We start from the raw sequence: 22,746 nt of genomic DNA on the forward strand, positions 1-22,746 counted from the left end.
CCACCATTGATAGTTGTAAACAATATTCCCTTCACGCCTTTTAAAATTCTTCACAAATATTAGTGAGGGAAATTGACTAAGTGACCATTGAGCAATCTATTATGTTAAGTACCAAATTGATAAAAACATTTTTTGTTCATGCAAATAGATTTTTCTATTGATAAGAATGTTGGCAAATACACACTCTAATGAGAAATTGTAGGTGACTGAAGGTATTGTCATTGATGGCAACCTTACAATCATGTGATACCGACAGGCAGACACAGGGATCGACACCGGCAGACTCTACACTAGCATACAGATCACCGGCACCGAAAAAGAAGAATATCGACACCATGGCTGATAGGAATTTTGTTTAAATATATTTTGTGATTAATTGTAAAATCTTTTGTAAGCCGACTTGGAAAATTGTAACATGAATCATATAAGTATTAGATCATTGTAGATCATTGTAGGATATATAATAGATGCGGATATGAAAAGATTAATGAAGACCTAATGTGTGAACTATTAGGATAAGGGTTTATGTATATTGCAGAGCTTAAACTAGTACTGAATCTGGCATAGTAGATGCTGATCTAAAGCAATACAAGATATTGGATTTGCATAATCCAATTTTGTAAGTCAGTGTGACTTCATTTTGTAATTGAGCAGTGAGCTCTAGGCACTTGGCCTTCCTACATGTGTAGGCCCCTATTGTAAGTAGTAATATTCTCTTATTGGCCAGTAAGTGAATATTGTGGGTCACAAATTCCACTGAGGGTTTTCCCACACCGGGTTTCCTCGTTAAAATATTGTGTTATGGTGTATCTCTTATGTTGTGGTTGCTATTCTTATTTACTGCATTATTTTTGGTTTACCAGTACACAGTTTTGATATGCTTTTCATGTTATAAGTTAAGAAAATTCACTTACTGGTCAGATATTGATTCATCCCCCCTCTCAATATCTTTGGGAATCCTAACAAAGAATACAAAATTTTTACTCTTTAAAAAGGAAGCCAAGAGGAAGCCTACCTATAGAAACCTAAAACAATAGTTGTTATACTTATTAACAACCTTACCACCCTCAAAACAACATGCTTGGTTAGCTTGCCAACATAGTGATAATGTGGTGCATACATATTACAACCTTCGACTCACCGATCCAACTTGATCTTCATTATATAAGATCCACTTTGAAATGTAGAGGAATGCTTCTCTCTGATTGAACATACTTATAGTTTGATGCCTACAAAATGGTTACAACAAAATTTGTAATTATAATTTTTCAAAATGTATTTTAAATTTCTACAAGAGAATTTAATTTGATTAATATTTGACAATAGTTTCGTTGATATTAGAATCAACAACTTATATTGTATCTTTATAAAACAAAGATTTTGCATGCTCAATGATATACTTACTTCAACAACAACAACAAAAAAAAAAACTTAACTTTGCCGTAATCATATTTTCAGTGATTGCGATCAATTTTTGATGAATATATCTGTTTAAACATTTTATTAATAGAAAAAATATAGTACAATATTCAAAAACAAAAAAAAAAGGATGGTAGAAAGACATACCCACGAGACTAAACATAAAGACTTGGTAGTCTCGAAATCATATAACCAAAATAAAAAATAATGATCCTCCTTCATCATGCTCAAGTTTAATTCATTACCCTAAAAAATGAAATATTTAATGAGAAATTAATTTATTTTATAATTAAGATGAAAAAAATGGCATTTACAGAGACAATTTGGCGGAGAGGGTCCACAACCTACTTTTGAGAGGCCTAAATTCAAGTATAGGAAACACCACTCAATATGGTGTCAATCATTGAACGCTTCACATGAGGAACAACATTTAAAATAGCTGTAATAATGATACGCGATGTTTGCGCAACTAAATTTTGAGGTCATATATGGTTGAGGCGACCGCCATTAATGTCGGTCATTGCTACTTCAAACTGTGGCAGCTGGGTCCCCAGCAAAAAAACAAAGAAAAGTGTTCAAGTTAGGTTTATATTTTGTATGTTTTTTCTGCATGGAAAAGGAAGCTTTGTTTGATGCTCTGCAATCTCTTCTGAATGTTGACGTTAAACAGTGTAAACCAATGAAAGCAACCAGCCTTAAATACATTTAATTTTTTTTATTTTTGTAAATCCAGGTTATATATAAAATGTTTCTATTAGGATGAATTAAAAAAAATCATTACGAAAGTAAAAAATTGATCATTTAGAAGTTGATGTCTGTTATCTATTCATAGATGTTTCAATGATTGTGTTCATATTTTTTTTTTGCGTAAAAAAATATTATATTAAATTTAAACTATTGAATGAACAAGTGAGTGGCTATTGGTACACGTGGAAGATTTTAGTGGACTTAAGATCATGTAATTGGAAACTATTGAATGTACAAGTGAGTGGCTATTGGTACACGTGGAAGATTTAAGTGGACTTAATATTATGTAATTGGGGGGAGGGGGATGATGGATTGGGGATTGGGGATGAGGTAGGTGTGTAAGAACATTGACTATCGTATCCTTTTCCTTAAGAGTTTGTTGTCAATGTGTCATTTTGTTCTAGTTTAGATTATAGTTCTTAATAGACTAGTTTGATGTAATTGTGTTGGGTTTTGTTCAAGATTGTATCTCTTTTTAAACTTTCAAGATGTGACTTATTTTAACTTTTTTTTTTTTTTTTAAATGTATGTAACATTATATTTTAAATAGTAAAATAAAAACCATTCATAAATTTTTTTATCAAAAAATAAAAAAAAAATTATTAAAAATAATTAAGTGGAAGATTTTTGTTTTCAAACGATTAATTATAAATTTAGAGACAATTTCAATTTTAAATATTCTTTAATAAAGCACACATGCACACACACATGATGTCTCTTTGTATTAAAATTTTTTCTAAATTGATTTCTATTGTTATCTTTTTATCCCTTCACTTTTATCCTTAAAAATGTCGAATCCACGATTTTTGAATTTAATTATAAATAATTTAAATATGCAAATGAAGATGTATCTATAATGCAAAAAATGATTTGCATATGTATAATGCGTGTTAGCTTTCGATAGTATTTTTCATTTGTTTATTATTTTTTTAATCCTTGAAAATCACTTGAGTTTCTTCTTTACTTCTAAATTAATCAATATTTTTTAGGAAATTCTTTGATTGTTTTAACTAGTATTTTTATTTTATTTACATATCTAATACCTTTATATTGTAGAGCTATAAATATATAACAAAAGTGTATTGTATTTAATCTTTGATTACGAGGTGACATCATCCCTATAATCACTTGTTCACTTTTATGATTGTATTTTAGCACTAAAAGTTAAAAATTATCAAAATGAGTTTTTCTTTCAAGAAAAAACAACTAGATAATTGTCACAAACTTACATTAATTATGGAGGTAGGTATTAATTGCCTTCACAATTCTTCTCCTTTCTCTTTAGCTTAAGATTTGTGATTTAGATACTTTGTCAAAATAGAAATGGTTTACTAATCTAATGAACAGTTTTTTTCTATCTATTATTAGTGTCTTGAATAGTCTCAATTTAATTAAAACAAGGGACACAATGTGTCAAAGTTCTTGCCAATAGTGTTAATAGAAGAGGAGAGAGAGATAAATATAGAGAGGGAAAGATGTCAAGAAGGGGAGAGTGAGAGGAATGTGGAGAAATAGAGATAGAAAGAGAGAGATAATGAGAGGGGAAATGGAGAGATAAAAAGGTACAAGTATATGATACACTATATAGAGAGAAGTGGAGAGAGGTAAAGAGGGAGGGAGGAAAAGAGATGGGGGATGAAGTGAATAGAAAAGAAATATATAGGTAATAAGACATAGATACAAGAGGAGAGGGGGGATTTGTAGGAAGGAAATACATCAATTTCTTGCTAATAGTTAGAGAGGAGATAGGTGGAAATGGAAGAGAATGAGGGAGATGCAGAGAGAGAGGATGAAGGGATAGAAACATATGTAAGAAATAAATATATATATATAGAAGGATTGATAAAGAGAGAATGAAAGAGAGAGACAAAGAGAGAAATACAAAGATAACAATAGGAAGTGAAACATATATATATATATATATATATATATATATATAGAGAGAGAGAGAGAGAGAGAGAGAGAGAGAGAGAGAGAGAGAGAGAGAGAGAGAGAGAGAGAGAGAGAGAGAGAGAGAGAGAGAGAGAGAGAGAGAGAGAGAGAGAGAGAGAGCAATAAGAAGTGAAATATAAAGAGAGGTAGAGAGGGTGAGATATAGTAATAGAGAGAGCTAGAGAGACAATAAGATAGATATAACAACATAGATTGAAGAAGAAATATTAAGAGATAGAGATGGAGATGAAAAAAAGACAAATAAAATACTATTATAAGATTGAACATACATATAATTAAATTAAATTAAATAAATTGAATTATAGAATATGAAACACAACTATTTTATAAGTAGTACATAAGTTATATGTACATGATATGTGAACATTTTATAAAGAATTGATATTCTTATTTATGAAATATACATATTATTACAAATTTTATATTTAGTTTTCATAAAATTAATTGATATATTAGATATATTTTTTATTTGAATAAGAAAGATATGGATGGGAATACTTATGTTATTTATAACATTAATAAATATTTAATTTTTATTCATATATTATTTTAATATGTATATGCTTAATTTAATTTAATTTATAAAACATATAAAAAATATGTGTCTATGTGAATTTGAAACCTTTTTCACTATTTTATTATGTATATACTTTTTCTTTATTTCATTTGTAAAACTTTTGTTTACTTTTGTGTTTAATTTTTTATTTTTATAATTAAAAAACATATCATTCATTAATTTGATTAAAATAATTTCCCCTTCAGAAAGTGTGCTAAATAGATTTTAAAAATATCTATAGATTACAATTTTAAAACTAAAAAATTATAAATAAGATCCTAAATAAGTTTAAAGTTTGTATTTTTTTAAAAAAAATTGATATTAATAACATTACTTTCAACATTACATTGAGGGCTTAAATTCTCTCATAATATATTTTACTATTTAGTATTCTGGTTATTTATTTAAATTATAACTCAAAATTTCATTATGAAAAAAAACACATTAACAACAAAGAAGACACCTCAATAGTCAAGAATCTATGTAATCAACGCAATCAATTTCTTAAGTCAATTATTTTCCTAGATTATAAAAAATATTTTACATTGTAAAAAACACTTTATATGCTTTAGATTTCTAAATTAATGTATATTTATTTGTATTTAATTTTATATATTTAAAATCAATTTATTTATATTATAAATAATCATCCCAATTTTCTAATTCTTTGATTCGATACTCTATAATATGTTTCAAAATATATAATACTATGTGCTAGTATAAATAAACAGTAGTAACTTATCACAATGTCAATGACATCTATAGTTCTGTATGAAATCAAGTTGCTTAAGAATATGAGAGAAATCAAAAGTAGTATTTTAAATTAATAATTTCCTTGGTTTAATGTTTATAATAGCACATGACACTTTTGTCACATCATTGATTAGTGGCCTACACCATTCATATTTCGAAATTGCCTAATTTAATTTATTACTAATGACATCATTGACCAAAAATGAATATACATCTATACATCAAACTGAATAAATTGCCTAAATTAATATTTTCTATGCGAGATGGTGTACAGGTTAGCATAAATTTATTCAGTTTGATGCATAAATCTATATTCATTTTTGGTTAGTGATGTCATTAGTAGTAAATGATTATTTATTCTATGTATAAAAATATTTTCTTTTGGTGTGAAAATTGATTTTTATGGTAAATTAGTAATTTTAAAATTATACAAAATAAAAATAAAATTTAGACTATTGCATTTATGTTCAAAGATTTTAATTCTTTTCATTCATTGGTTACAATTAATTGAAAAAAAACTTTTAATGAATGCAATAGTTACCTGTCTTTCGCAGGAACTAAGATTATTATACATTTATCTTAAATACAATTGAAATGTGGATATATAATGTTGGCATTTGCATGAAGATTTCATTAATGATATGTTATGTTGTCATTGATGTCAATTAACCGGTAATGATATTGTTGATATTGTTGTAATATTGTTATTGTGACCTGTAGGAAGAATTTGTGAGGAGAACCGGTAATGGGTGTAAACCCTATCTATTTATGTAACCAGTAAACCCTACCTGTTGTTTTTGATAAAACCTAATCGATTAAGTTTGGTGAATTGGTTATATTGGTTTATAATCTGATGATGAGCGGTAATGATTATGACACATATGATTATTGTATGAAGACAATTTGAAGAGATTTTGGCAAGTTGTTGTAACAGTTTTTGTCTAGGGAATGAACAAATGTATTGCATCTAATGCAAAGTGCACGATGTATTACTAAGTTCGATGAAGCAATGATCAAGGTTTTCTTGATTGATATGCAAAGATTGCTATGTAATCCAATGGTCATACTTGAACCTATTTGTTTGTAATCTCTATGAGAATTAGGTTTTTGTTGTGTTATTGACCTAATTTATTTGTTTATAAGGTTGATGAAGTTGTTTAGTTTAATGCGTTGGCAAAGAGTTAGCAAAGATCAATTGAGTGTGTGGCTGCCGAACTGGATGATGTATCTATAGTTTGAGTGAAGGTAGATAGGAGCATGAAATGGATCTATTCAAGCAAGTGTAGTGCTATTCAGATAGATCAACAAACTCTTGTTGTTTTCTAACAATTATAGTAGAATTGAAATCCCCTAACCGGGTAAGCTCTAATAAGCCTGGTGTTATTCAAATCCTCTAAAAAGTGATCCTTTAGCTTGGATTTTCAAATCCTCTACAAAGGTTACTCCTTATAGGGTATTACTTCTATCAAGGCATTTTAGTCAATCCCTTAACCAAGTGATTCCTAACAGGATCAATTCTTAATAGGACTTTTGTAAAGCTTTAACATGATAGGCTCCTAACAGGGTGAACTTCAGAAGAGTTCAGATAGTTATCTTGTGAGTCTCATCTCACCGTGGTTTTTATCTATTTGGGTTTCCACGTCAAAAATATTTGTGTCAAGTGGTGAATATTTTTGTGGTTATGTTTCTTATAGTTGATTTACTTAACTACTTAAATACTTTGATAAGTCATGATAATCGAACATATTGAGATATGAAGAAGTTGTTTATTGTTAATTTGTTGTATCAATCAACCAGTTTATCTTATGATTTTTTATCTTGACAGTGGTATTACATTGATAGTTATAAGTTTACTTTGAGAGATTGATTTTTGAGATTGGTGAAGTTTGTATCAGTTTTTCTATCTATTGATTCACCCCCCCCTCAGTAGTTGACCAGATACTTATTCTTTCATCATACCATCAATTGGTATTAGAGCTTATTAGGTCCTCTAAGGTCTTAGCCTAACAACTTGAGGTAAAGATCTTGTAGATCATGATGAAGAAGGAAGGTCTGAAGTTTAATAGGGAGAACTACAAGATATGGATTGACATAATGAAAATTTATATCAAGAGTTTGGGAAGCTAGTATTGGGAACATGTCAATACTAAATATGCTGCACCTACAGGGATGTTGACTGATGATCAGAAGAAAAAGTAACAAGAAAATCATCAAGCATTAGAGGCTATTATTAGTTCTTTGTCTGATGTAGAGTATGTAGACGTTCATGGTCTTGAGACTGCATATGAGGTATGGAAAAAACTTGAAGAGATTTATAGCGATGATGAACATGTTAAGATTGCTAAAGAAGAGTCTAAGAGGAAAGTTTGATGACATGTGGATGGCTGAAGGTGAGAATATCGAGCATTATAGTCAAAGGATAAAGGAGATAGTTGGTGAAATTAATAGTGCAAGAGGTAAAGTGGAAGATTCCATAGTGATCAGTAAGGTAGTGAGAACACTGCTACCGGTCTATGCTATTTGAGTTGCAGCTATTTAGGAGCTGAAGGCCATTGACAAAACTAAGGTAACTCTTGACTCCACCATTGGCAAGCTTACTACTTTTGAATCAAATGGTTATGATGGCAGTGTACAAAAATCTGAGTCTGGATTTAGAGATTCTATTTCTAACCCATCTGTGAGGAAAAGTAGAGATGTCAGTCATAGTTATGAATCTAAATCTAGTAGAGAAGCTGATGATGAAGGCAATTTAGTTGAGCTTGAAGCATTGTTGGCCAAGTGGTTGCCTAGAGGTACAGGTAAATATATTGGCATATGGACACTCCAATGAGACATTATGTGTGATTGAAGCTTTTGTCATTGATGGCAACCTTGCAATCCTATGGCACTGGCAAGACATTATACCGACAAAACATTACACAAGCAACCTTGCAATCCTATGGTACCGGCAAGACATTATACCGGCAAAGCATTACTCAAACAGAACAATGCTCCGACATCAACAAAATCAATCTACACCAGCACCGACACCGGCACAGAAGATGTACACTGACATAGAAGGAAAATATGTATACCAGCACAGAGGCCGACATGACTTTTGATATGTAATATTTTGTTTATCATTGTAAACCGACTTGGCAAAATTGTAAAATGACTCTTGTATATAAAAGAGATCATTGTAGGCATTTGTAGGATATGGATAGAATGCAATAAATAAATTATAAGGCAGACCTAATGTGCGAATTGTAGGTCAAGGGTATATGTAAAGAACAGAGCAAGAACCGGTACTGAATCTGGCATTGAAGATGCTATTGTAAAGCAGTACATAATATTGGATTTGTGTAAATCCTCATTGTAAGTCAGTGTGACTTCTTATTGAGCAGTGAGCTCTAGGCAGTTGGCCTTCCTGCATGTGCAGGCCCCTATTGTAAGTAATATTATCTTATTGGCCAGTAAGTGAATATTGTGGGTCACAAATCCCATCGAGATTTCTCCCACACCAGGTTTCCTCGTTAAACATCTTGTGTTATGGTGTTCTTTTCATGTGGATGCTTTTGATTTTGTTATGTGCATTAATTCTTGCATACCGGTATATTGTTACTTTATATTCTACACATTCAGTTTTAAGAAAATTTCATAACCGGTCAGATACTGATTCAACCCCCCCTCTCAGTATCTGTGGGAACCCTAACAATTGGTATCAGAGCCTGGTCCTCTATTTTCAAAAGCCTAACAGCTTGGGGAAGATCTTGACACTGGTAAAGATGGAAAATCTGATTAAGCAACTTGAAGGAGCTCATACTGACTATGATGTAGAGAAGTTGAAAAATATCAAATTAGAAGATGATTTAAAAGCAGCTCAGGACATTATTCAGGCACTTCAAGAAAATCTTACTGTTACAAGAAACAAGAGAAGAGAACTTTGTGAAAAATTGCAAAATGAAAATGATGAAAAGGAATCACTAAATGATATGATAAGTAAATTGAAACAAGAGATCATGACAACAAAAAATGAAATGCAAGATATGACTATGAGATGTTGCAAAGAGATTGAGGACAGAAAGAGAAATGAAGAAGAATTGACTAGAAGACTAAGTGATGTAGCAAATGAGAACACAAGACTTAGCTATGAAAATGATATGTTGAAGACAGATCTGATGCATACTCAAAATGACTCAAATGAACTAATGAAACAAAAAGAGATCTTGGAAAGGGAATTGGAAACTGCAAATCTACACAAAGAAAAATTCAAGAAAAGCTCAGAAGAACTTGGTACCTTATTGAAGAATCAAAAACCCAAAGGTGACACTTCTGGAGTTGGATTTGAAGTTGGAGAAAGCTCCGATACTGCAAATACCCAGGATCAAAGCAAACTGGTAAGACCCTCTAATACTTACAAATTCAATGGAAAATTCTTTAACTGTAATAAATATGGTCATAGGGAAAACGAATGTAGATCTAGGAATTATCAGAACATCAATCCTCCCACCGGTCAATGCACCAAATGCAACAAAATTGGTCATAATTCTGAAAATTGCATAATGAATGTAAGATGTTATGTTTGTGGAAGATTTGGTCATTTATCAAACAAATGTAGAACACAAACCGGCATAAGTTATGGGAAAGCTATTCAGAAAAATAATGTAATTTGTTATGCATGTAACAAGATTGGTCATATTGCTAAATTCTGTAGAAGTAAAGGTACACCGGTAGATAACAAAAATACTAGCTTGAAAGGTAAAGAAAAGGTTGAAGAGGTTAAGCAAGAATTTTCAAAGCAATGGATTAGAAAAGGTGATCTAAATATTGGGGTTACTCCTCCACCGGTAGAACCAACAAATGCTTCACCGACAGGACAATATGATGCTCCATCGGCAGGACAGAGAAATGCTCCACCGGCAGGATGTTCTTCATCAAATTGAAGAAAATTATCTTGAGGGTTTGGCAATTTAACGACACATGTGCTATTATTCCCTCGGTTAGAGAAAAGAAGTTGAAAATCCTTCATTACCGGCAAATAAAGTTGAGTTAATACATTGCCGGCAAACAATTAATGTGGTAGGTGGTAGAAAACACTTTATAAAATAAGGTTTTTGGCTCCATTTCATTTCACCGTGAATTCAAACCTTCAGAGAGCGCGAAGATTTCCGAGCTAAGGCATTCCGAGCAAAGAGGCAAAGCACTTCAACAATCAATCCATCCAAAGGCAGAAAAAGATATTTATCATCATGGCATCCTCCTCTGCACCTGAATTCATAGCAAACCCTACAGTAGTCGAGGTTATAAAACAACCTAGGCCCATGTTTGAGCTAGTTCCCGAGGTAGCTAAGAAAGATGACAACACTGGTGCTTTTTCCCAAATTCCAAAGGGTGTTGTTTATGTAGAAGACCCTAGAATGTATATTCATTGCAACATAGAAGAATTAGGTGATGAAGAAATCAAAAACATGTATAAATCTGTTATATGTGACAATGCTAGAAATGTGAAACCTGAACATAAAATTGTTCAAACCCTAGGATTCACTGAAATCCTCTGCATTCCTGAATTTCCCAAGGAAGTGGTTAGGATAGTTCTAAGCAGGGTACATGGATCATTCTTTTGGCTTGATTCAGTTCACAAAATTACTAAGGTAGTTGTGAAAGCAGTAACAGGGTTACCTTCCACCGGTACCAGTCCCGACAAAACCAAGAAGGTCTCTAATGACCTAGTAATGAAATTAACTGGTGCAACATCCGACAAAAGATCATTGAGGGTTAATGATGTGACCGATACAAATGTGAGATTCATTAGCATGATTCTAGGTTACAAAGCAACTCATGCAAATAGGCTTAACTCTGTTTCTAGTTTATGCATAAAGAGTGCTTATGACATGGTTAAGGACAATGTGAAAATTGATATCTGTGAATGGTTAAAAGATGAGTTAATTGACAACTTAGCAAAAATCAAGAAGGATAAGAAAGGAACCTTTAGATTTGGAAATTTGCTTGTATGCTTAATGCTACATATAACCAAACAGGCTCCCGATATAGGCAACAAGGATTTTGGATTTGACATACCGGTAGGAAAACAATTGTCTGACTTATTCAACAACATGGGTGAAAACAAAGAAAAGAATATTCATGAGTATTTTCAAGCACTAAAGGTCAAAATGAATAAGAGGATCAGACTATCACAGGAAATCGTCAACAAATATAAGGATGACATATGTTTTATAATAAAAAAGGATGAGATCTGGATGGAAGCAGTCATCCCAAGAACAATCTGGGTTACAGAAATGGGGTATGAAACAGATGACCACATAGTGGAAACTTATGCCAAAGCACTTCTGGAAGCCCCCAATGAACCAAAGGAAGAAGTATTTGGTAGTGCTAAGCACATTGAAAGTCAAATTCAATCTAAAAAGAGAGTAAAGAAAGTTGAGGCATCTGTGAGGAAAGGAAGCAGACAAGCAAAAGCCTTAAAAGATGATGTACTAAAGAAAACCGGCATAATAGAAGAAGAGTTGGCAGCCCAACAACCTGAAACTCATCTATCACCGGTAGATACCTCCTTAGAAGGATATATGCCAGCAACTTTCAAAAGAGTTGTTAGGAAAAGAGACCCCTCACCGGTATCCACTCCTTCACCTAGAAGGACAAGACAGAAGCAACTGGCTGTAAGGTCTCCAGTCAACAAAGCCACACCTAAGAAAAAGCTGACCCCCAAAAGGAAGAAGAAGACAGACACTGACTTGGCCCCTTTTGACATATTACTGAATGAAATCACAGGGGAAGGTAAATTGAAAAACATAGGGAAAATCTATGACACCCTATCAGAAGATGAGAAAGGACAAGTTGAGGAAAGTGTTATACTATACATGGACATGTATAAAAAGTTTTTGATGCAAGTCCTAAATGAAATTCCTGATGAATTATATAAAAGACTTGAGGCCAGAAGGCAAGGAATAATTGAGTTGGATAAGAAAATTAAAATAGAAAAATTACTTGCAGTATACCCAGTCAAATCACCTAAGGAAATTGATGATTTGATAGCTCAGGCCAACCGGACAGTCTTTTCCACTGTACACAGGCAAATATCATTAATGGCAGGTAGAGTTACTGAATTTTCAATTGAAACAGAAGATGGTTGGGATAGATTCTTGATTGAAAAAGAAAAACAAGAAGAATATATGAATCCCAAGCCCATTCTGGTATATCGAAAGGACAAAGGGAAAGGTAAAGTTGGTGGACCACCAAGTATCAAGATTAGAGACAACTTACCCCCACCTCCTTTAAATACTCCTCCGGTAAAAACAACTGCAGAAGATCAACCGGTAGCTGAGAGCATGGACACTGAGGATAACAATCCTAATCCTGAAGTCCTATATACTGTAAATGTTGATACTCAAAAAATCAACATAGTGGTAGATAAGGATACCATAGATAAATCTGATAATAAAGAGCAACCGGCAATAGGAAACCAAGAGCAACCAGCAGTAGATTCAAAGAAAAAGATGGAATCTGGAACACAAACAGAGCAACCAACAGAGCTAAAGGCTCCAGAATAGATGCCACCGGTAAGAAAAGATGCAGAGAAAACTATGCTTAAAGAGATGGAGAGACAAACAGACCTACCAGAGATCAATACCAACATGGTCCCTTCCACCGGCACTCAGTTTACTGGGTTACCATCAAATGTAACAGAGGTATTGCTCGATTCTATCAAGAAAATAACTGATTATAGCTCACAAGCCTATAAAGCAATAGATGATTCAATTCCAGTTTTGAAATTAATAGCTCCAAATTGTAATATAGCCAACAAAGATTCTTTAGGCCAGTTGGATACACTTTGTAAATATATTTCTGGAAATTTTGAGCAAACAAAGGTAGAAACTATAAAGGAAAGTGTAGAAAAAGAGAAATAGAAATTCTTTGAGGAAGGAATAAAGAAGTGTAACAGGGAATTTGACACACTTCTACCGGAACTGTGCAATTTATTGAAAGAGTACAAAACTCTGTATAAAGACACCTGTAAGATAAACTTTTTGACCACGGATGTAGACAAAAAGATGAGCAAGGTACAGGAAGAGATCAATAAACTTGTTGATAATTTTGTTAACTCACCCGATACATTATCAGTTTTTGAGGAAAAGATAACAAATTTTGAGGAAGAATTGCTCAAATTAGAAAGAGAAAAAGAGAAAATAATAAACAAGGCAAAATTTTTGAGATCTAAACTAAGTCCAAGATTGGACTATTTAGCATCTCTGCATAAGGAAATCTTAGAGGCACTAACACAGGGTAGCAAAACACTAGCAGAGCACTTGCAACATCTCACCGATATAGTACACAGAACTGAGATAGCAATAAAGGAGAGCAAGAAGTTTATGGATGGTATAAACTTAATTTTGGGAGATATTCTTTAGCTAATAACTACCCAACTACAAGGTTGAGGTTATGAATTGGTACAACTACAAATCTACTAACCTTTGTCATTGATGCCAAAGGGTGAGTAGTAGATGAGAAAATTCAAAACACAGGGATCACATGCTCAGGGGGAGCCCTCATATTTTTGGTAACATTTTTTGGTATACACATTTTTGGATATCTTTTTTGAAATTTCTCATGAGTGTTGCCATCAATGCCAAAGGGGGAGATTGTTGGCATATGGACACTCTAATGAGACATTGTGTGTGATTGAAGGTTTTGTCATTGATGGCAACCTTGCAATCCTATGGCACCGGCAAGAAATTATACTGGCAAAACATTACACAGGCAACCTTGCAATCCTATGGCATCGGCAAGACATTATACTGACAAAGCATTACTCAAATAGAACAATGCTCCGGCATCAACAAAATCAATCTACACCGGCACCGGCACAGAAGATGTACACCGACACAGAAGGAAAATATGTATACTGGCATAGAGGCCGACAGGACTTTTGATATGTAATATTTTGTTTATCATTGGAAGCCGACTTGGCAAAATTGTAAAATGACTCTTGTATATAAAAGAGATCATTGTAGGCATTTGTAGGATATGGATAGAATGCAATAAATAAATTATAAGGCAGACCTAATGTGCAAATTGTAGGTCAAGGGTATATGTAAAGAACAGAGCAAGAACCGGTATTGAATCTGGTATTGAAGATGCTATTGTAAAGTAGTACAGAATATTGGATTTGTGTAAATCCTCATTGTAAGTCAGTGTGACTTCTTATTGAGTAGTGAGCTCTAGGCAGTTGGCCTTCCTGCATGTGCAGGCCCCTATTGTAAGTAATATTCTCTTATTGGCCAGTAAGTGAATATTGTGGGTCACAAATCCCACCGAGGTTTTTCCCACACCGGGTTTCCTCATTAAACATCTTGTGTTATGGTGTTCTTTTCATGTGGATGCTTTTGATTTTGTTATTTGCATTAATTCTTGCATACTGGTATACTGTTACTTTATATTCTGCACATTCAGTTTTAAGAAAATTTCATAACCAGACAGATACTGATTCACCCCCCCCTCTTAGTATTTGTGGGAACCCTAACAAAATATAGAGGTAAATTACCTTTGAAATATGCAACAAGATTGGACACATTGCTGCTAACTATCCTAATGATGATAATGAGCACAAACGAGAGAAATTCCAGAAGTACAAGGGTAAAGGCAAAAGAGATTATCTTATTGCTATTGATGGTGGTATCACTAATGAGGAATCTGATGGTGAAGCTAATGAATACATTGTGTTTGTAGCTATTAAAGAAGAGATATCATACTAGAAGGCATTAGTATCCAAGATGGATAACTGTGATGATTGGATAATTGATAGTGGTTGTTCACATCACATGACCAATGATCAGAGCAAATTTATTTCTTTGAAGGAATTTGATGGCAGAGTTGTAAGATTTGGTAATGACTCACCCTACATGATTAAAGGTAAGGGAAGTATTTCTCTTAATGGAAAGAGTAGTGTAGATGATGTCTACTAGGTTGAAGGTCTAAAGCACAATCTTTTGAGTGTGGCACAACTCAATGAAAGAGGATACCCATTGAAGTTTAAAAATGGTATGTGAAAAATCTATGATAGTAGAGGTGAACTGATTGCAACTAGGAAGCAAACTAAAGGTAACTTGTTTCACCTTAAACCTAGAGTCAACAACTGTTTAATTGCAAAGATAGATGATACTTGGCTTTGGCATAGTAGATTTTGTCATATAAACTTTGATGACATTGTTAAAGTGAGTAAGTTCAAGATAGTGAGACGTTTGCCTCAGTTAGACAAATTGGTTAATGCTCTATGCAAAGAATTTCAGTTGGGAAAGATGGCATCCTCAACTTTCAAGAGCAAATCTTTTTCAGCTGAACATTTGTTAGATTTGGTTCATATGGATCTTTGTGGACCAATAAGGACAAAAAGTATTCTGGGTGACATATATTTTATGATCTTCACTGATGATTTCTCAAGGCTAATGTGGGTCACATTCTTGAAGGATAAGACTGAAGCTTTTGGTAAGTTCAAGGAATTTAGGGCCTTAGCTGAGAAGGAGAGCAGTAAGAAGATAAAGTGTCTAAGGACAGATCAAGGTGGTGAATTTACTTCTGAGGAATTCACTAGGTATTGTGAAGAAAATGGTATCAAACGACAACTTTCTGTACCGAGGACACCACAACAAAATGGTATTGCAGAGAGAAACAACCGATCAATTGTTGAATCTGTTAGGACGATGTTGATATAAGGAGGTGTAGCGAAAACTTTTTGGAGAGAAACTATCAGGACAACTGTCTACACTATGAACCAAATTTTGGTAAAGAAGAGTAAGTCCTACAAGTGTTTTAACAACCAAACACATAGAATTATTGAGAGTGTTGATGTTCAAGTGGATGAATATTCTGAAGTCTCAGAGGAAAACAGTTTGGAGAAAAAGGATGAAGATCCTTTCATTTTGTTTTTGGAACCAAAAACTATGAAATTTGAAACCAGGTTCAATCGGAACAGATAAATTCAGAAGATGATGATAATGAAGAATTTCAACCTAAAGATAATGATCATGTTATTCCAAGATATGTGAGATTGAATCACAATCCTGAATAGATTGTTGGGGATAAGGATGCTGGAGTACTAACCAGAAGAAGAATCAAAGAGAATTCTTGCATGATCTCCACTATTGAACCAAGAACTGCTAAGGAAGCATTTGGTGAGGATCATTAGGTTAAAGCTATGGAGGAGGAATTAGATCAAATTGAGAAGAACAACCCATGGACCCCAGTACCCTAACTAGTAAATAAAAATGTGATAGGTACTAAGTGGGTATTTAGGAACAAGTTGAATGAAGATGGTGTTGTAGTTCACAACAAAGCTAGGTTGGTTTGCAAAGGTTATGCAGAAGAGGAAGAAGAAGAATATGGTGATAATTTTGCACCAGTGGCAAGACTGGAAGGTGTTAGAACTTTACTTGCATTTGCAACACATACCAAATTCAAGGTATACCAGGTGGATGTTAAGTCAACATTTTTGAATGGGATACTAGAAGAAGAAGTATACATTGAGCAACCAGATGGTTATTCTTTGATTGATAAGAAAGACATGGTATGAAGATTGCATAAGGCTTTATATGGATTAAAGTAGGCACCAAGAACATGGTGTGAAAGGATTCATACACATCTGATGAAGATATGATTTCTAAGAACCAGTGATGATAGTAACATATATCTCAAATTTGAAGGAGATAAAATACTAGTTAGCGAAGTATTTGTTGATGATATCATATTTGGAGGTAATGATGACATGAGAAATAGTTTTGCAGATGAAATGAAAAAGGAGTTTGAAATGTCTTTAGTGGGAGAAATAAAATTTTTCATAAGCTTGCAAATACATCAAATGAAGAATGGTATTTTCATCACACAGTCTAAGTATGTGAAAGAGGTCTTGAAGACATTTGGCATGAGTGACTATAAACCAGTTGGGACACCAATGGTTACATTTTGTAAGTTTTCTAAGGAATATGAGTCCAAATCTGTTGATGAGAAGGAATATAGGTCAATGATTGGAAAATTGCACTATGTTATTCACAGCAGACCAGACATAGCTCATTGATAGGGAGTTTGCTAAAAAGTGCTTAATAAGGATGTTTAAGTCAAATGGTTCAATTTGTTTCCAAAGGAATTACTTGTGGTTGTTGTATATGTTTGTAAATCATTCTTGAGGTCTTCATGCTAAGCAACTCATGCATCACTTCCCTAACAAACTCCCCTTTTGAGTGAGCTCATTCCCTTACTCATCCCCTATTGGTTATTGCCCAAACCATTATATTTATTCCAACACACTCCTTTTTCCTTTTGGGCTTGATTCTAACTATTATCTATCCTCACAAGCACCTCCAATTGGTTTAGGGGACTAGATGAAAGTTTTGTTCAAAAAGCTTGTTTTCATTTTCTTGTTTTGGCTTCTTAGATTCACTTGCTCAAACTAACTCCTTAGGTCTCAAAACCCAAAAATGCTTCACAAGGATGTCATGGAGGTTTCTCAAATTTCATTCATTGTCTTGGAATTTCTTACAAATATCTCTCCAAACTGAACAATTTCAAGGTGATCGGGTTCTTGAAAAATGCATTTTAGCAGTAAAAAAGGCTTGTAGCCTATGGACGGCTAATTGTCACTTTTTTGCTCATTTTGTTCAATGATGGCCAAATCCTCCCACAAAATTATCTTGGATGATAATTTATAGGTCTAAGCTCAAGTATTTTTTAGGTCTTAGGCTCCATCAATCAGGTTTAGCGACTGTCCTCAATTTTGGGCTTAAATGTAGGGTTTAGTGAGGGTTTGGATGCATCTACCATAGGTTCTCACTACCAGACTTGGTTCAAACTCCCACACTACTAGGAGACCTCTTCCAAAAAAAATTAAAGCATTCCTTGCCACTGATAAACAAGCATTATGCCAAACACTTGGTGATCAAGCTGTAGATGAGCAAAATTCATTGTCCTTCACTGTTTTTATGTCAATTCACTGTTATTTCTATAAAATGGAGGATTAAGACTACCAAATGTCTACACCATAAAATGGATAGACCTTCAAAAAATCAATTTAAAAATTCATTGAACAAACAAGGTAAATTCTCCATGCATTAGGAGCTTCAAAAACAATCTTGATACCAAAAACCATTTATTTTCCCAAAACAGGGAATCCGCTGCCCCTTACAAACAGTGACACATAATGATGCAAAATGAGTACAATTTGGAGCTCTGACTCCTTCAAAATTCCTTTAGGATAGGTGTAGACCTCTTTCCATGTTTGGTTTCAACAATTGATGCTTAGAATCCAAATTAAGAGCCTTGAGGAAGAATACTAGCCAAGTTAGACAACTTGCCTAATAAGTGCTCACATTCACCTTTCCAAGTATAACTCTGGCATAAAATGAACATACATACACTATATACATGCATTCCAACTTGACCAAATCCATTCGGTGGGATCCTAGGCCTGGATTAGTCAAGGTGCTACATTTTTAAACCCCAAACCCTTGACAGGGCAGCGAGCACACAAAATGAAAGAATTTTTATCTAATCTACTTGCAAATGGAAAAACAATGAAATGATCACTTGGAGAGAATTGGAAAAGTAATAGGAACACTTCTCATAAGGTACAGTATGGACCAATATGCTACAGTATGGACTGTTACTCCAAGGAAGGAAAAAAATAGTGAAAAAAACCAGAATTTCATGCTTTTCTATTAGGATTCTTTTGCTAATACAATCACCAACCCTTTCCAAGGAAAAGGGAGGAATTTTATAGTTTTTCCAGTTGGTTATCAAGCCCTAGTATGGACATGAGGCTTCCACAACTTCATTGTCCTAGAAAAGTAAAAAAAATGACAACTTTGACAACTTTTACAAGCCCAAATGACAACATTTCTTGCTCTAAAAGACATTTTTGACAACCTAACCTCATCAACTTATATAAACACCTTAGAAATTCTTAAATCACTTAGCGAACATGTTGCAATTCTTTGGAAATCATTTCTAGACCTTTCAGGCAATTTTTCATATTTTTGCATGCCCTTTTTGGCCTAGAAACCCAAAATTGTCAACTCACATCTTGAAAGACAAAACTTGACCTCTTGAGAACAAAATGAGATCAAAACCATTTGAAAAGACACACAAAAACCTAAAACAACATCATAAACGTAACACAAGATGTTACAAACATGAAAGCAAGAAAGACTCAAAAAGGAGAGTTTTTACTCAACTAGGTGCTCTTGCACCACTCATGCAGTTGGCATAGTTGCTAGATTCTAGAAGAATCCTAAGGAAACACATCTGATAGAAACCAAAATAATTTTTAGATACTTGAAATTTATTGTTATTATGGGTTATGGTATCCATATGGAGGAAATTTTGACTTGAAGGTGTACACAGATGTAGATTGGGTAGGAAATGTTGATGACCGGAAAAGCACAATTGGTGGAGCATTTTTTCTTGGAGGAAGAATTATTTCATGGAGTAGTAAAAAGGAGAGTTGTACTTCACAATCTACTACTGAAGATGAGTGTGTTGCACCTTACATGAATTGTACTCAGGCTATATGGATGAGGCACATTTTGGAAGGTTTTAAGATGAAGATTTCAGAACCTATAAAGATTTTATGTGATAATAAAAGTGCCATAAATATTTCCAAGAACCCTGTTTTGCATGCACAAACCAAGCATATTGAATTGAAGTATCATTAATTAAGGGAAAAAGTATAGAGTAAAGATGTGATCTTAGAGCATGTTTCTACCAAGGAGAAGCTTGCATATATTTTTACCAAACCTCTGCCTAAGACTACTTTTGAGTATCTTAGAAGTCAACTAGGGGTTGTCCCTCTTCATGAAGTCAGTTAAGTATGATGTAGATTACATCAGTCCCAGAGCTACTTGCATAATTTTACAGAAGGATTTATGTAGAAGTGGATTTATTCCACAAGGGGAGCATCAAGTTGCAGATTGTTGATGATGCATAGTGAAATTTGACATTACATGTTTTACTTTCAATTTGGCATTGCTGTGAAAGGGGGAGAAGAATTATGTGATTATGAGAAGGAGAACCAGCGACAAGCTAAAGACAGGATTTGAGCATGTGAATACTTGGTAATGTAAACTAGGATTCCTATTCACAATCATGCAACAATCAATGGTATTGATATTTGTATTGCCATCAATACCAAAGGGGGAGATTGTTGGCATTTGCATGAAGATTGCATTATTGATATGTTATGTTGTCATTGATGTCAATTAACTGGTAATGATATTGTTGATATTGTTGTAATATTGTTACTGTAACCGGTATGAAGAATTTGTCAGGAGAACCGGTAACCAGTGTAAACCCTATCTATTGATGTAATCGATAAACCCTACATGTTGTTTTTGATAAACCCTAACCGATTAAGTTTGGTGAATTGGTTATATTGGTTTATAATTTGATGATGAGCGCTAATGATTATGAAACATATGATTATTGTATGAAGATAATTTGAAGAGATTTTTGCAAGTTGTTGTAACAGTTTTTGTCTAGGGAATGAGAAAATGTATTGCATCTAATGCAAAGCGCGTGACGAATTACTAAGTTCGATGAAGTGGTGATCAAGGAGCGATCAAGGTTTTCTTGATTGATGTGCAGAGTTTGCTATGTAATCCAATGGTCATACTTGAACCGATTTGTTTGTAATCTCTATGAGAATTAGGTTTTTGTTGTGTTACTGACTTAATTGATTTGTTTATAAGGTCAATGAAGATGTTTAGTTTAATGAGTTGGAAAAGAGTTAGCAAAGATTAGTTGAGTGTGTGGTTGTCGAACCGGATGATGTATCTATAGTTTGAGTAAAGGCAGATAGGAGCATGAAATAGATATGATCAAGAAAGTGTAGTGCTGTTCAGACAGATAAACAAACTCCTGTTATTTTCTAAAAATTACAGCAAAATTGAAATCCCCTAACCAGGTAAGCTCTAATAAGCTTGGTGTTATTCAAATCCTCTAACAAGGTGATCCATTAGCTTGGATTTTCAAATCCTCTACCGAGGTTACTCCTTACAGGGTATTGCTTCTAACAAGGCATTGTAGTCAATCCCTTAACCAGGTGATTCCTAACAGGATCAGTTCTTAACAAGGCATGTAAAGCTTTAACAAGCTAGGCTCCTAACAGGGTGAACTTCAGAAGAGTTCAGATAATTATCTTGTGCCTCATCTCACCATGGTTTTTACCTATTTGGGTATCCACGTCAAAAATATTTGTGTCAAGTGGTGAATGTTTTTGTGGTTATGTTTCTTATAGTTGATTTACTTAACTACTTAACTACTTTGATAAGTCATGAGAACTGGAAGTATTGAGATATGAAGAAGTTGTTTACTGTTAATTTGTTGTAATAGTCAACCGGTTTATCTTATGAGTTTTTATCTTGACAGTGGTATTACATTGATAGTTCTAAGTTGACTTTGAGAGATTTATTTTTGAGATTTGTGAAGTTTGTATTAGTTTTTCTATCTACTGATTCACCCCCGCCCCTCTCAATAGTTGTTTGGATACTTATTTTTTCATCATATCATCATATAATGTGTAATTATGTAATACACAAAGGAAGAATTAGTCAATATATAAATATATGATAATTGAGACAAATAGTATGTAAAAATATTGTAATGGCATTTTGAACGAGAATAGATATACCAAAACTAAAAGGAATTCTTGTAAGAAAATGTCTTCCTATTTCATGTACATTTTGGATTCTTCTGAAGTTTAGATGTGCATTATTTTCTATACATTATTGTATTTAAAACTTTCCTATGTGGGGATTAATTTAGAGATGCATTTTTAACAATTAGATTCAACTTGGCTATTTAATGTATTTTAATCAAATATAATAATTTGAACATTAATGTAATTTTTTATCAAACCTTAGCCTTTGGTAATTTTTTTTTCAAAACAAGACATAAACATGGATGATGGTTTGTCATCATTCTCTTTTCTATGGATAATTTGGGAGGAACCTATTTGGTCCCCTCTTTTTATACAAATATCTCACGATATTGTGCATTTTTTCTTGAGGTTGAGCTTTGTAACTTAGACAAAACTCAATGCTAATGTCACATATTCAATAACATAAATTTGTATTGTTATGTATTGCTAGTTCATTTTGTCTCTTCAAACTTGTAATGTAAAATATACTTTCTTTGTTAGCATGTTAACATTTTTCATTTTATTTGTTTTTATCCTTCAAAACCACCTTGTTTCTCTTTGTTCAAGTTGTTTAACATTTGATTTATATAGGGATATTTATTTTCTATTCTTGAGTCAATTTTATTTCAATTTAAATCCA

Source organism: Cryptomeria japonica, chromosome 4 (genome assembly GCF_030272615.1).
Source record: "Cryptomeria japonica chromosome 4, Sugi_1.0, whole genome shotgun sequence".
Classification (NCBI taxonomy): Eukaryota; Viridiplantae; Streptophyta; class Pinopsida; order Cupressales; family Cupressaceae; genus Cryptomeria; species Cryptomeria japonica.